The sequence below is a fragment of the Lepisosteus oculatus genome, unplaced genomic scaffold (assembly GCF_040954835.1).
Source record: "Lepisosteus oculatus isolate fLepOcu1 unplaced genomic scaffold, fLepOcu1.hap2 HAP2_SCAFFOLD_64, whole genome shotgun sequence".
NCBI classification, from domain to species: domain Eukaryota; kingdom Metazoa; phylum Chordata; class Actinopteri; order Semionotiformes; family Lepisosteidae; genus Lepisosteus; species Lepisosteus oculatus.
Window position 1 is genome coordinate 435,322 of NW_027168193.1, and position 14,270 is coordinate 449,591.

Consider the following 14,270-nt stretch of genomic DNA (forward strand, 5'->3'; position numbering starts at 1 on the left):
TCTGGGCACAGTTTGAAGATTGGTTGCAGGCTCTCTCGTCCCAATTTACCCTGACTGCTGCTTTCGTCATATACGGCATCTCTCCTGTCAAATTTCCTCCTGACGTGTTTGACAGGATCTGGGCCGTGGTGAACAGTGGGAAAGATGCCCTGTGGAGAGTGAGGAACATGGGGCTGTTCAAAGGCATCAAGATTCCAGTCAAGGCTGCAGGTAGCCTGGCCTTGTTCATCACCTGAGAGAAATCTATTACCTCAGAGATCTGTGGAGAGAAGGGAGGGAGGAAGCAGAAAATCTGTGGGAAATAGAGAGCATAGGTCAATATCTCAAGAAACTGTGAAAAACATTATCAAGTTTAAGTAAAGAATGTGATTTGCACAAGAAAAAAAGAAAATTGTTGCTATGTAACTGTTACCGTGTCAAAATGTAATGAGATGTGATCATATATACTTTTTTAAGTATGTATATTAATGTAAAGCTTTCTGATTTGTGATGTCCTGTATTTTTTTGTGAAAAGAAAATAAAGTTCTTAAAAATCGAAATCGGTTCACCCAGGGCGAGGCTCGGCCATTGCACTCCGGCTGTGCTGACCCCTGCGAATTCCCCAAATGTGGGAATCTCGACTGCATAATTTCTGGTAGTGGGGGACTGCGTTCGCGCTCTCCCCTGATGTGCTTGGTCCAAAATCAGATACGGGAGGGTTAGGACACCACGAGCTGCGTGGCTGCGGAAGGATCCCGGTTCGAAAGGAGTCGACGCCGCTGCTGGTTCTCGGTGGCTTTTAGTTAGGGGTCCGGAGAAGCATCTCAAGCTAGTTCCACTACTCCTTCCGGACGTTCATTCCCTTTTCAAAGTCAGTCGTTTTGCTGTAGTCTGCGTTCTTTAGGCTGATTATCGAGGTTAGCCTTTATTTGGTCATGGGGGGCCTCGGTACTGTATGCTGAGTCTAAAGACAGTTTCACCCGTTTTCTGATTGCTCGGTTCTGTAGGTTCTGTACCAGACATGTCAAACAGTGAATTGCTGTACCTCTATTGTATCCGTGCTCAATGAATGAAATCAGTAACAAATGAATATATGTCTAGTTATACGAAAAACAAGTGGTTTATCGACTTGTCTTCATTTGCAGATTTAGAGGCAGCTTCGATATTCGTTTTACAAACGGGTTTTTTTTTTTAATACTGGTCACACACATGCCACAGCAACAAAACATCTCTAGAGATGAGGCTATAGATCACCTTTCCATCCTGCAGGTTTTCCTCCCAAAGCCTACGGAACCAACGGCGACCCCTGCTGGCTGGGAGAGCAAAAGCTTACAGCACCTGGTATTCCCAGGCGGTCTCTCATCCAAGTACTAACCAGGCCCGACCCTGCTTAGCTTCCAAGATCAGACAAGATCAGGCGTGTTCAGGGTGGTGTGGCCGTAACCGAAAACCCAGGCGCCTGACTCGCTACTTGAAGCTGTGTGTGGCGGGGGCTCCGTGCCCCCCGAGCGGGACTGAAGGATCGTTCGTGTGCAACTCTTTGGAAAGGAGCTGCTTTCCAAATCGCATTGCGTGCCTGGATGTTGGCGAATGCGCTCCCTTGTGTTGGCTCGTCCCGCACTGGAGGAGGACAAACAATCTGCACGGAGGAGCACCAGGCAAGTCTTCGCCAGACAAAAACCTCCAGTGCACAGCACTCTGGAAACATTTCAGGGCTGTCGCGTGTTTATTTCAGCACGTAAAGCGCACCGGTCCAACACGTCGGCCGGGCGCGCGGCGCCTCCGCCCTCTTGTGGCCTTGCGGCGTCAGAGCAAGAGGCTCCTTCTCGCTGCCCTTCCGCTGTGTTGCAGGGCCCCGAGAGGGAACCCGGAGCGCGCACTTTGTGGGGGGCGGGGGACCGCGTTCGCGCTCTGCCCCTGGTCTCTTGCGCGAGTACTAAATCTCACGGACAGGGGGGCCTCGTCATTGATTGTTACAGGTGAGACGGGGATTAGGAGGAGACCCTGACTGATGGGTAAAGGGGAGCACTAACACCAGTGGGACACCCCCGGCGTCTCTTTTTGAGAGACGCCCTGGGGTTTCCTAATGGCCAAGGAGGGTCAGGACCTCGGTTTGACGCCTCCCCCGAAGGACGGCGCCTGTTTGTGCAGCAGAGTGTCGCCATCAGGAGGCTGGGGCGTAAGAGAGCCACACAGCCCGCAGGGTGAGCGCTCCCTACTGGTCCCAGTCACACCTCTTGCAGGAGCAGCAGCAACCGGAGCTTTTCCAGGGGGGAATCTCCCATCCGGGTGCCGGCCAGGCTCACACCTGCTGGGCTGCCCCGGGGGTGAGCCCAGTCGAGAGTCGCAGGGCCAGATCTAGTCACCGGGGAGAAACGATACAATTGAAGGATTGCTCGGCTCTCGGCACTTGAAAAGACCGACAAATGTCTCGTTCCCGCTGGAGCTGAATGTACCCGCATGTGTGGTGTCGTCTTCTTCCCCCGCCCCGCTGTGTTTGCTGTATTGTCTCTGAAGCCGGCCCCCCCGAGACGAGACGGGCTGTTCCTGTGCCCCAATTAACACTTTACAGGTGCCATTCCCCGGCATTGTGGCCATTGTCGGTGCTCACATGCGATAAGATAAGGCGGAGGAGAGCGGGGCATGCCCAGCGGCAGACATTCAAGGAGGGGGCAGTGCGAGGTGAGGTGAGGTGCGACACGCCGGAGCCCCGACGCAGCTAATGCGGAGCACTTGTTGGACTGGCATCGAAAGGACGTGAGCGCACGGAGCGAGCCTTCCCTGCGGCGGAGCGCGGGAACTTTCTCCCCCCCTCCCGCTGCAGGAGTTGTGTGCGCTGCAGCGGTGCCGAGAGAAAAGCACAGAAGGCAGCAGGCTCTGGAGAGCAGGTAAGAGACGGAGCCTTGTGGGCAGGCGAGCAGGCCCGTTTTTTGGAAATTGCTGAAAAGGTTTGTTCGGTGTGTGGCAGGCGCACGTCGCGAGCTTGCGTGGTGATCTGCCGGTCTGGAGTTATGCAAATGAGGCGAATTGCATCCCGGGACATGCTGCGAATGCGCAACGGCGACTGCAGATGTGTAGGAAACGGCGCGCTCGTTTTCTCGTTTTGCCCACACTTTTGAGTGTTAGTGTGGCGTGTGAGTGTGTGAAAGAGTGGGCCCAGCAGGAGGCGGTGGCGTGCGGGGCGAGGAGGTGGCCTAGGCTGCGCGATTTGTGCTGTGGGTGCGGGCCGCTTGCAGGGGCCTGTTTAACTCATACTTACCTGGCAGGGGAGATACCTTGATCAAGAAGGAGGTTCACCCAGAGCGAGGCTCGGCCATTGCACTCCGGCTGTGATGACCCCTGCGAATTCCCCAAATGTGGGAATCTCGACTGCATAATTTCTGGTAGTGGGGGACTGCGTTCGCGCTCTCCCCTGATGTGCTTGGTCCAAAATCAGATACGGGAGGGTTAGGACACCACGAGCTGCGTGGCTGCGGAAGGATCCCGGTTCGACAGGAGTGGACGCCGCTGCTGGTTCTCGCTGGCTTTTAGTTAGGGGTCCGGAGAAGCATCTCAAGCTAGTTCCACTACTCCTTCCGGACGTTCATTCCCTTTTCAAAGTCAGTCGTTTTGCTGTAGTCTGCGTTCTTTAGGCTGATTATCGAGGTTAGCCTTTATTTGGTCATGGGGGGCCTCGGTACTGTATGCTGAGTCTAAAGACAGTTTCACCCATTTTCTGATTGCTCGGTTCTGTACCAGTGCAGACATGTCAAACAGTGAATGGCTGTACCTCTATTGTATCCGTGCTCAATGAATGAAATCGGTAACAAATGAATATATGTCTAGTTATACGAAAAACGAGTGGTTTATCGACTCATCTTCATTTGCAGATTTAGAGGCAGCTTCGATATTCGTTTTACAGACGGGTTTTTTTTTTTGAATATGGGTCACACACATGCCACAGCAACAAAACATCTCTAGAGATGAGGCTATAGATCACCTTTCCATCCTGCAGGTTTTCCTCCCAAAGCCTACGGCACCAACGGCGACCCCTGCTGGCCGGGAGAGCAAAAGCTTACAGCACCTGGTATTCCCAGGCAGTCTCCCATCCAAGTACTAATCGCGCTCTGCCCCCGGTCTCTTGCGCGAGTACTAAATCTCACGGACAGGGGGGCCTCGTCATTGATTGTTACAGGTGAGACGGGGATTAGGAGGAGACCCCGACTGATGGGTAAAGGGGAGCACTAACACCAGAGGGACACCCCCAGCGTCTCTTTTTGAGAGACGCCCTGGGGTTTCCTAATGGCCAAAGAGGGTCGGGACCTCGGTTTGACGCCTCCCCTGAAGGACGGCGCCTGTTTGTGCAGCAGAGTGTCGCCATCAGGAGGCTGGGGCGTAAGAGGGCCACACAGCCCGCAGGGTGAGCGCTCCCTACTGGTCCCAGTCACACCTCTTGCAGGAGCAGCAGCAACCGGAGCTTTTCCGGGGTGGAATCTCCCATCCGGGTGCCGACCAGGCTCACACCTGCTGGGCTGCCCTGGGGGTGAAGGATCGTTCGTGTGCAACTCTTTGGAAAGGAGCTGCTTTCCAAATCGCATTGCATGCCTGGATGTTGGCGAATGCGCTCCCTTGTGTTGGCTCGTCCCGCACTGGAGGAGGACAAACAATCTGCACGGAGGAGCACCAGGCAAGTCTTCACCAGACAAAAACCTCCAGTGCACAGCACTCTGGAAACATTTCGGGGCTTTCGCGTGTTTATTTCAGCACGTAAAGCGCACCGGTCCAACACGTCGGCCGGGCGCGCGGCGCCTCCGCCCTCTTGTGGCCTTGCGGCGTCAGAGCAAGAGGCTCCTTCTCGCTGCCCTTCCGCTGTGTTGCAGGGCCCCGAGAGGGAACCCGGAGCGCGCACTTTGTGGGGGGCGGGTGACCGCGTTCGCGCTCTGCCCCCGGTCTCTTGCGCGAGTACTAAATCTCACGGACAGGGGGGCCTCGTCATTGATTGTTACAGGTGAGACGGGGATTAGGAGGAGACCCCGACTGATGGGTAAAGGGGAGCACTAACACCAGAGGGACACCCCCGGCGTCTCTTTTTGAGAGACGCCCTGGGGTTTCCTAATGGCCAAGGAGGGTCAGGACCTCGGTTTGACGCCTCCCCCGAAGGACGGCGCCTGTTTGTGCAGCAGAGTGTCGCCATCAGGAGGCTGGGGCGTAAGAGAGCCACACAGCCCGCAGGGTGAGCGCTCCCTACTGGTCCCAGTCACACCTCTTGCAGGAGCAGCAGCAACCGGAGCTTTTCCGGGGTGGAATCTCCCATCCGGGTGCCGGCGAGGCTCACACCTGCTGGGCTGCCCCGGGGGTGAGCCCAGTCGAGAGTCGCAGGGCCAGATCTAGTCACCGGGGAGAAACGATACAAGTGAAGGATTGCTCGGCTCTCGGCACTTGAAAAGACCGACAAATGTCTCGTTCCCGCCGGAGCTGAATGTACCCGCATGTGTGGTGTCGTCTTCTTCCCCCGCCCCGCTGTGTTTGCTGTATTGTCTCTGAAGCCGGCCCCCCCGAGACGAGATGGGCTGTTCCTGTGCCCCAATTAACACTTTACAGGTGCCATTCCCCGGCATTGTGGCCATTGTCGGTGCTCACACGCGATAAGATAAGGCGGAGGAGAGCGGGGCATGCCCAGCGGCAGACTTTCAAGGAGGGGGCAGTGCGAGGTGAGGTGAGGTGCGACACGCCGGAGCCCCGACGCAGCTAATGCGGAGCACTTGTTGGACTGGCATCGAAAGGACGTGAGCGCACGGAGCGAGCCTTCCCTGCGGCGGAGCGCGGGAACTTTCTCCCCCCCTCCCGCTGCAGGAGTTGTGTGCACTGCAGCGGTGCCGAGAGAAAAGCACAGAAGGCAGCAGGCTCTGGAGAGCAGGTAAGAGACGGAGCCTTGTGGGCAGGCGAGCAGGCCTGTTTTTTGGAAATTGCTGAAAAGGTTTGTTCGGTGTGTGGCAGGCGCACGTCGCGAGCTTGCGTGGCGATCTGCCGGTCTGGAGTTATGCAAATGAGGCCGAATTGCATCCCGGGACATGCTGCGAATGCGCAACGGCGACTGCAGATGTGTAGGAAACGGCGCGCTCGTTTTCTCGTTTTGCCCACACTTTTGAGTGTTAGTGTGGCGTGTGAGTGTGTGAAAGAGTGGGCCCAGCAGGAGGCGGTGGCGTGCGGGGCGAGGAGGTGGCCTAGGCTGCGCGATTTGTGCTGTGGGTGCGGGCCGCTTGCAGGGGCCTGTTTAACTTATACTTACCTGGCAGGGGAGATACCTTGATCAGCCTGTAGGTGGAGTAGTTGGATTGTTTTTCTTTTGTTGGAAGCAGTGTTCGATTTGCGGTTTTTGAAATGGCAACCTTTGGATCCCGTAAGAATGCTGTACGTTTTGAGCTCTTGGATGACCTCTTCATGGATCGTATGCAGTTCAGCAGAAAAGTGTTACAGAAGGAACTTGGCTTTGAACCTCGGCACTTGGATTTCATCTTCGCTCTCCCAGGTCAGAAAGCATTTGAGGTTGTATTTGCTACCTATCCTCTGTTTGAACAATGCGTGGATGTGTTTGAGGCAAAAAGAGGCAAAGTTCCTGCACTTGAGAAGATCAACTTGCAGCCTCTGACACAGAGAGAGAGGAAAACGGTGCATGTTGTTATGTTCTCGGAACTGGCAAAGACGGAGGACATTCACACCTGGCTTAACCAGTACTGCACCGTCCACCATGGAACTGAGGTTAGAGATGTTGATGGTATAAAAACAGGAGCAAGGAAATTCGAGGTTCGCTTGCTACCGGACAGCGTAAATGGAGGCTTAAGGCACCTGCCCTCTACAATCCGGCTGGGCGCCTGCAATGGCTATGTGTTTTATGTGGGACAACCAAAGGTGTGTCGGCGCTGTGGTGCTGTGGGACACCTGGCATCGTCCTGCACTGTGAAATGCTGCAAGACCTGTGGCAAACAGGGACATTTAGCCTCTGACTGTTCAATGCTGCCAAAGTGCAATTTATGTGGCTCGGAAGGACACGTTTTTAAGAACTGCCCTCACGCCTACGCCAATAAACTCAAAATGAGAAAGGATGAGGCAGTGCTTGTTTCAGCCAAACCGGCCCGAAAATCCAAAGCAAACAACAAGTCAAACAAAGAACCCTTGTTGGACAAAGAGTCTCAGCCTCCAGCCAGGATCAGTCCTGCTGTGGCTCCGGGGCTGGTGGAAGAGAAATCCACTACGCCCCCACAACCGCAGACTGCACCAGACAAGCACGAGGGTTTGAAAACCCCCGAGAACAGCGAGGACCCCTCCCCCACTCCTGCTCCTCAGAACGAGGGCCAGTGTGGGGCCCCCCGGTGGAGCGGGTCCAGCGAGGATACCCAGGATTCAGCGGAGCTGCTTTTCTCAGACTCTGCAAGTGCTACAGATGCCCTCCTCTCCTCCATCCAGTCCATCACGGAGGATCTGCAGCAGCTGGTGGGTGAGGGGGAAGAGGAGACTGGTGCATCGGCTGCACCCCTTTCCCCTCAGTGCTCCCAGGAGCTGGACTTGAGGAAAAGAAAAAATGACTCTGTTTTCTCCCCGAGCGAGGAGGAAGGAGAGCATGGCGATGGGGACAGCTGGAACCTCTCCACCCCTCCCTCTACCCCCTTCCTTGAAATGGACTCTGTGAACGCTTTTACTGCTGCCACCCTGATGAAGGCTCATTCAGAGGATGGCTGGCAGGAAATTGGTAAGAAGAAAAAGAAAAAGAAAAAGGTAACAGGTGAGACCGAAGAGAAATGTGTTTTGTAAAGACTGGTTCCACTTTCTTATGTAATATGGCTCTTAACATAATTTCTCTTAACACAAGAGGTATCAATGACAGAGTTAAATGCCAGTCTGTCTTTGATTACCTCCAGCAGAGAGAGGGAGATGTGTTGATGTTGCAGGAGTGTGCTTTAGCCTATCAAGAGAGGTATAAAAGTTTTGAAGATAGGTGGGATAAAGGGCCTTCTGTTTGGTCAGGGGACAATAACAACAGAGCCTCTGGCGTGGCCATTCTTTTCAAAGGATGGGCATTCAAATTGAAAAGTATTCAGAGGGTCATAGATGGCAGGTTGCTGTGTGTGGATGTGGAATGGGGGACCGTTAACCTGCGGCTAATCAATGTCTATTGCCCTACTGACGTAGGAGGAAGGGTGGAGCTACTCAAGGCACTCTCCCCCCTATTGTTATGCAGCACAGACGTGATAGTGGGAGGGGATTTTAATTGTATCTTAGAGCACACAGACAGGCAGTCTAGCTCGCCGATAAAATTGGATTCCAGCTCACTGGCCCTGCAAAACTTAGTTCAAGACTTTAAACTCTCAGACACATATAGATGTATATATCCCACAACAGCAGGATATACATGGTCAGGGAGGAATAGCAGCTCCAGAATTGACTATTGCTTTGTCTCAGAGAGAGTGAAAGTTGTTGGGGTCACTCTTCAGCCTGTCTTCTTCTCAGATCATCAGGCTTTAGGGTGTAGAGTGGAACTCCAGGGCGGGACTGTCTTTGGCCCAGGCCTCTGGAAACTCAACACAAAGCTGCTAGAGAACGAGGGGGTAGTATCCCGCTACAAGGAGAAACTATCACAGTGGCTGTCCTTGCAGTGTCTGTACGGGTCAGTAGGAGAGTGGTGGGAGGAGGTGAAGGTGAGGACAAAGGCCTTTTTCATGGCTGAGGGAAGGAAGGCTGCTGCCAGACGGAGAGGAGTGCTAGCCAGGAAACAGAGGCAGCTGCAGCGTCTCTACACGATGCTGCACAGTGGCTTCGATGTGCTCGAGGATATCGCCCTTTTAAAAAAGGACATCCGGAGCATAGCCGAAGAAAGTAGTCGAGGAGTGCTGTTAAGAAGCAGAGTGCAGTTCTTGGAAGAAAATGAGAAGTGTACTCGCTTCTTTTTCAGGAAAGTGGTAGGCTCCAAGACTGTCATGGAAAGTGTAGTTGATGAGGAGGGACGAGAGAGAACAGAGCCGAGTGCTATCCTCTCCTGCACCGAGGCCTTCTACTCAAGACTGTACAGCTCTACAGAGGTAAAGGATGAAGATATTCATTTTTTTACCTCAAAGCTAGAAAACATTTTGAGTGAAGAAGATAGGGAAGTACTTGAGAGGGATTTGACAGTAGAAGAGCTGAGACAGGCTATGGAGAGCTTACAGAAGGGGAAAACTCCGGGTGCTGACGGGCTCCCTAAAGAATTTTATTGCACCTTTTGGGATCTGCTTCAGGATCCGCTACTGCTCCTATTCGAGGAAAGCTACAAGACAGAATTGCTGCCTGACTCCTTAAGAGAAGGCACTATCTCTCTCTTGTTTAAGAAAGGAGCAAAAAATGACATAAAGAACTGGAGACCCCTCAGCCTGTTAGGCGTAGACACTAAGATCCTGTCCAAAGCCCTTTTCCTGCGCCTACAAAATGTAGTGGCCTCACTGGTAGGGAAAGAACAGACTTGTGGGATAGCAGGACGCCTGATGAGCGACAACCTGGCCTTGTTGAGGGATGTCTGTCTGTACTCTGAGGATCGCTCCCTCCCTCTGTGCATTTTAGGTGTAGACCTAGAAAAGGCCTTTGACCGCCTAAACCGGCAGTACTTAACATCGGTACTTGAGCACATGAAGTTTGGCCCCATCATGAGAAAGTGGATTAACCTGCTGTACACAGGTAGCAACAGCAGAGTCATGGTTAATGGCAATAGATCACGCACCTTTGAAGTCTGTTCAGGGGTGAGGCAGGGCTGCCCATTATCCCCCTTGTTATTCGTTTTGGCTATGGAGCCCTTAGCCTGTGCCTTGCGCCAGGATCAGGCCATTAATGGGATACCAGTGCCTGGAAGTGGGGGAGGAGAGGTAAAGACATCTCTATACATGGATGACGTCACCCTGCTCCTCTCTGACAATGCCTCAATTAGCAGAGCTCTGCAGTGCTGTGATCGGTTCTCTTTGGCTTCCTCCGCAAAAATTAACACATCTAAGAGTGAGATTTTTTATCAGAACTGGAGGGAGCCAAAAGAAGGACATGATCTCAGGCTGCAAGAGAAGAGAATTAAGGTCCTGGGGGTGTATTTTGGAGAAGAGATGGGAACAGTAAATTGGCAGAACAAATTGCCAATCTTAAACAAAAAACTGATGCAATGGAAGGACCGAGACCTCACCATGACAGGGAAGGTGCTGGTCATCAAAGCCGAGCTCTTGCCTGTCTTGAATTTTCTGGCTTCTACCTTCCCAATCCCACACCGTGTTGCGGCGGTGCTGAGGAGATTGATGTTTCAATTTCTATGGGGTGGGAAGCAGGAAAGACTCAGAAGGGAAATAATGTACAGGCCGCTACCCTCAGGGGGGAAGTCTGTCCCAGATATTGCTACGAAGCTGCTGTGCATTTTCCTGGCCTCTGTGCTGAGAGGCTTTGCAACAGCACCTGCAGCGCGTACCTGGACTTATTTTTCCAGGCTCTGGGTAGGTAGGGAGGTGTTCAGAGTGTGGGGTGTCAGACCCAAGCTGGACGTCCCACTCTCTGACACATGCCCTGCAATTTATGGGACAGTTAAAAGTTTTCTAAGATCTCACCCAATTGGCCATATTCCCCTCCGAGATGTCAGCGTCCAAAAACTGGAAGATTTCGTAGCACCCCAGAACAATAGGCAGACCCCTGTGGGCATTTTAACATCAGCCCAAACAAGGAAGGTGTGGAAACACACATCCTCTAAATTTCTGTGCAACATTCACAGAGATTTAGCCTGGAGTGTCGTCCACCAGTGCTTACCGGTACGAACTTTCTTGTACCGTAGGGGCCTCACCCCCAGCCCTCGCTGCGTTAGGGTGGGCTGCGGCGAGGAGGAGACTGTGACCCACCTCCTGTGGTCCTGCTTTTTTGCTAAGGCCTTCTGGGCACAGTTTGAAGATTGGTTGCAGGCTCTCTCGCCCCAATTTACCCTGACCGCTGCTTTCATCATATACGGCATCTCTCCTGTCAAGCTTCCTCCTGACGTGTTTGACAGGATCTGGGCCGTGGTGAACAGTGGGAAAGACGCCCTGTGGAGAGTTAGGAACATGGGGCTGTTCAAAGGCATCGAGGTCCCAGTCAAGGCAGCAGGTAGCCTGGCCCTGTTCATCACCCGAGAGAACTATTACCTCAGAGATCTGTGGAGAGAAGGGAGGGAGGAAGCAGAAAATCTGTGGGAAATAGAGGGCATTGGACAGTATCTCAAGAAACTGTGAAAAACATTATCATGTTTAAGTAAAGAATGTGATTTGCACCAGAAAAAAAGAAATTGTTGCTATGTAACTGGTTCCGTGTCAAAATGTAATGAGATGTGATCATATATACTGTTTTAAGTATGTATATTAATGTAAAGCTTTCTGATTTGTGATTTCCTGTATTTTTTTGTGAAAAGAAAATAAAGTTCTTAAAATCGGTTCACCCAGGGCGAGGCTCGGCCATTGCACTCCGGCTGTGCTGACCCCTGCGAATTCCCCAAATGTGGGAATCTCGACTGCATAATTTCTGGTAGTGGGGGACTGCGTTCGCGCTCTCCCCTGATGTGCTTGGTCCAAAATCAGATACGGGAGGGTTAGGACACCACGAGCTGCGTGGCTGCGGAAGGATCCCGGTTCGACAGGAGTGGACGCCGCTGCTGGTTCTCGCTGGCTTTTAGTTAGGGGTCCGGAGAAGCATCTCAAGCTAGTTCCACTACTCCTTCCGGACGTTCATTCCCTTTTCAAAGTCAGTCGTTTTGCTGTAGTCTGCGTTCTTTAGGCTGATTATCGAGGTTAGCCTTTATTTGGTCATGGGGGGCCTCGGTACTGTATGCTGAGTCTAAAGACAGTTTCACCCGTTTTCTGATTGCTCGGTTCTGTACCAGTGCAGACATGTCAAACAGTGAATGGCTGTACCTCTATTGTATCCGTGCTCAATGAATGAAATCGGTAACAAATGAATATATGTCTAGTTATACGAAAAACGAGTGGTTTATCGACTCATCTTCATTTGCAGATTTAGAGGCAGCTTCGATATTCGTTTTACAGACGGGTTTTTTTTTTTGAATATGGGTCACACACATGCCACAGCAACAAAACATCTCTAGAGATGAGGCTATAGATCACCTTTCCATCCTGCAGGTTTTCCTCCCAAAGCCTACGGCACCAACAGCGACCCCTGCTGGCCGGGAGAGCAAAAGCTTACAGCACCTGGTATTCCCAGGCAGTCTCCCATCCAAGTACTAACCAGGACCGACGCTGCTTAGCTTCCAAGATCAGACGAGATCGGGCGTGTTCAGGGTGGTGTGGCCGTAAGCAAAAGCCCCGGCGCCTGACTCGCTACTTGAAGCTGTGTGTGGCGGGGGTTCCGTGCCCCCCGAGCGGGACTGAAGGATCGTTCGTGTGCAACTCTTTGGAAAGGAGCTGCTTTCCAAATCGCATTGCGTGCCTGGATGTTGGCGAATGCGCTCCCTTGTGTTGGCTCGTCCCGCACTGGAGGAGGACAAACAATCTGCACGGAAGAGCACCAGGCAAGTCTTCAGTGCACAGCACTCTGGAAACATTTCGGGGCTGTCTCGTGTTTATTTCAGCACGTAAAGCGCACCGGTCCAACATATCGGCCGGGCGCGCGGCGCCTCCGCCCTGTTGCTGCCCCTGCAGCTTCTTCACTTTTCCCTTTAGTTGCCATCGATTTTTTTGTAGTGCTATACATATACGATTGAGGTATCTTAGAGTTCTCCTTCGAAGACCCAGCACTCTCTTTTCTTTTCCCAGTGTTACTCATATCGGACTTTTTAAACCTAAAAAAAAATCGTTTTTTTTTCTTTCAATTATAACTGAAGTTTAAACAACTAGTGTTAAGTCCTTATTTTTCTGTAGTCAAAAAAAGCAAAAATTAACATTCAGGTCATGAAAAACTCAAAAAAACTCCCCAACCACTAAACTTTACCTCCCACCTGAGCGGCATCTTGAACGCCCCTACCACCAGAGAATGCTCACGATTTCGGAAGCTGCCTCCGGGACGTGCTGATTCCACACATCCTGAATAAATCATGATATTGTTAGTTGCTGTAGCTAGACGTTCAAATGAGTTTCATGGCCAGATGGACTGTTTCCTCCAGCGGTATAATAATGCAGTGAGACAGCACGATGCCTGCAAGACTATTTCACGCTAAACGCCACAGATTGTGTTTGTCCGTTCGTGTCAGTCGTCCCGCAGCCACGGGAAGTGGGACACAAACATGCTGCAATGCTTTCAAGACGTTAGGATTTGTTTGTGCAACATCCAAGAAGAGTACTTGTGGCTTGAATGTGAACTGTACGTGCCCGCCCCCTTTCCTCTATAGTGCATGAGTTCCTCCCGGCATGCCCTTCGTCATTGTTCTGTCATCTTGTATTTAAAGGGTTGTATTTCTGCTGCTGAAAATAAGCAACGGTTTTCTCACAACGCCCTTTGTTCCCAACGGAGCCCTTGTCTGTCATGAAATTCTTCAAAACCTCAAGCTAGAAGAAGAAGAAGACGACAAATATGAAGCGTTATAGCAACGACATGCCATGAGACGATCGATAACGGTTTCCATAGGATCCCCGCGGTTGCCCGGTAACCGTCAACTTTGCGCAGTGGCAGTATCGTAGCCTTTGAGGTTTAGCCGAGGCGCGATTATTGCTAGTTGAAAACTTTTCCCAATACTCGCTTCCACCGGTTTGCAATACAATCGGCGAAAGCAATTTTTGACAGTCTCGTCAGAGACTGAGCAAGGTGTTTAAAGACAGATTTGGTCACGGTGATATTATGGTAGAAAGAAACGAGCTTGTTACGTGTCAACAGAAACGCTCTTTAGCTCTTTCAGCTTTATGCAGAGAACAGCGTCTGTCGAGATTACTTTTGTGTCAGCGCGAAACGCCGTGTGCTGTCAGTATGATTTCATATTGCTCATAGCGGCGCCTGGCTTTTGTCTGTCAAAAGTTAGGTTGCGCTTCTTCATGCTGCATCGTCGGCATGAGTGGAGCATTTTAAACGTCTGTACTTACTGCGCCCCATAAGAAATCGTTTGTCCCCATTCAAAAGAGATTGTGCGATGTCCTGCAGCGTTCGCAAAGCAAACCTTTGACAGTTTGAAAAGAGGAATTTATTCTGCTTCCTGTGCGTGCAGTAGTTACAAAGTTGAACGTCTTTACACGATCTGCTGCAGTTTTCAGTGGGTGGGCTTTGTCAAATGGCTTGGAAAAACGCACTGTGTTTCGGCTCGGGAAACATCATGAGCAGTGTCCTGCATGTTTTCTGTGTATAGCTGTCTT

At 51.9% G+C, this 14,270-nt stretch overlaps 5 non-coding genes and 1 pseudogene across 5 annotated transcripts; 4 read left to right on the top strand and 2 right to left on the bottom strand.

Moving 5' to 3' along the window:
* Positions 1-496: 496 nt before the first annotated feature.
* LOC138232840 (U1 spliceosomal RNA) lies at positions 497-666 on the top strand. Its single transcript, XR_011187288.1, has one exon. It is a non-coding gene; the product is annotated as a U1 spliceosomal RNA (small nuclear RNA).
* Positions 667-1,305: 639 nt separating this feature from the next.
* On the bottom strand, positions 1,306-1,424 carry LOC138232975 (5S ribosomal RNA; annotated as a pseudogene).
* A 1,806-nt stretch (positions 1,425-3,230) lies between these two features.
* On the top strand, positions 3,231-3,394 carry LOC138232995 (U1 spliceosomal RNA). Its single transcript, XR_011187431.1, has one exon. It is a non-coding gene; the product is annotated as a U1 spliceosomal RNA (small nuclear RNA).
* Positions 3,395-11,371: 7,977 nt separating this feature from the next.
* On the top strand, positions 11,372-11,534 carry LOC138232833 (U1 spliceosomal RNA). The gene has a single exon (XR_011187281.1). It is a non-coding gene; the product is annotated as a U1 spliceosomal RNA (small nuclear RNA).
* Positions 11,535-12,170: 636 nt separating this feature from the next.
* On the bottom strand, positions 12,171-12,289 carry LOC138232969 (5S ribosomal RNA). Its single transcript, XR_011187408.1, has one exon. It is a non-coding gene; the product is annotated as a 5S ribosomal RNA (ribosomal RNA).
* A 1,292-nt stretch (positions 12,290-13,581) lies between these two features.
* LOC138232869 (U4 spliceosomal RNA) lies at positions 13,582-13,722 on the top strand. Its single transcript, XR_011187311.1, has one exon. It is a non-coding gene; the product is annotated as a U4 spliceosomal RNA (small nuclear RNA).
* Positions 13,723-14,270: the final 548 nt, after the last annotated feature.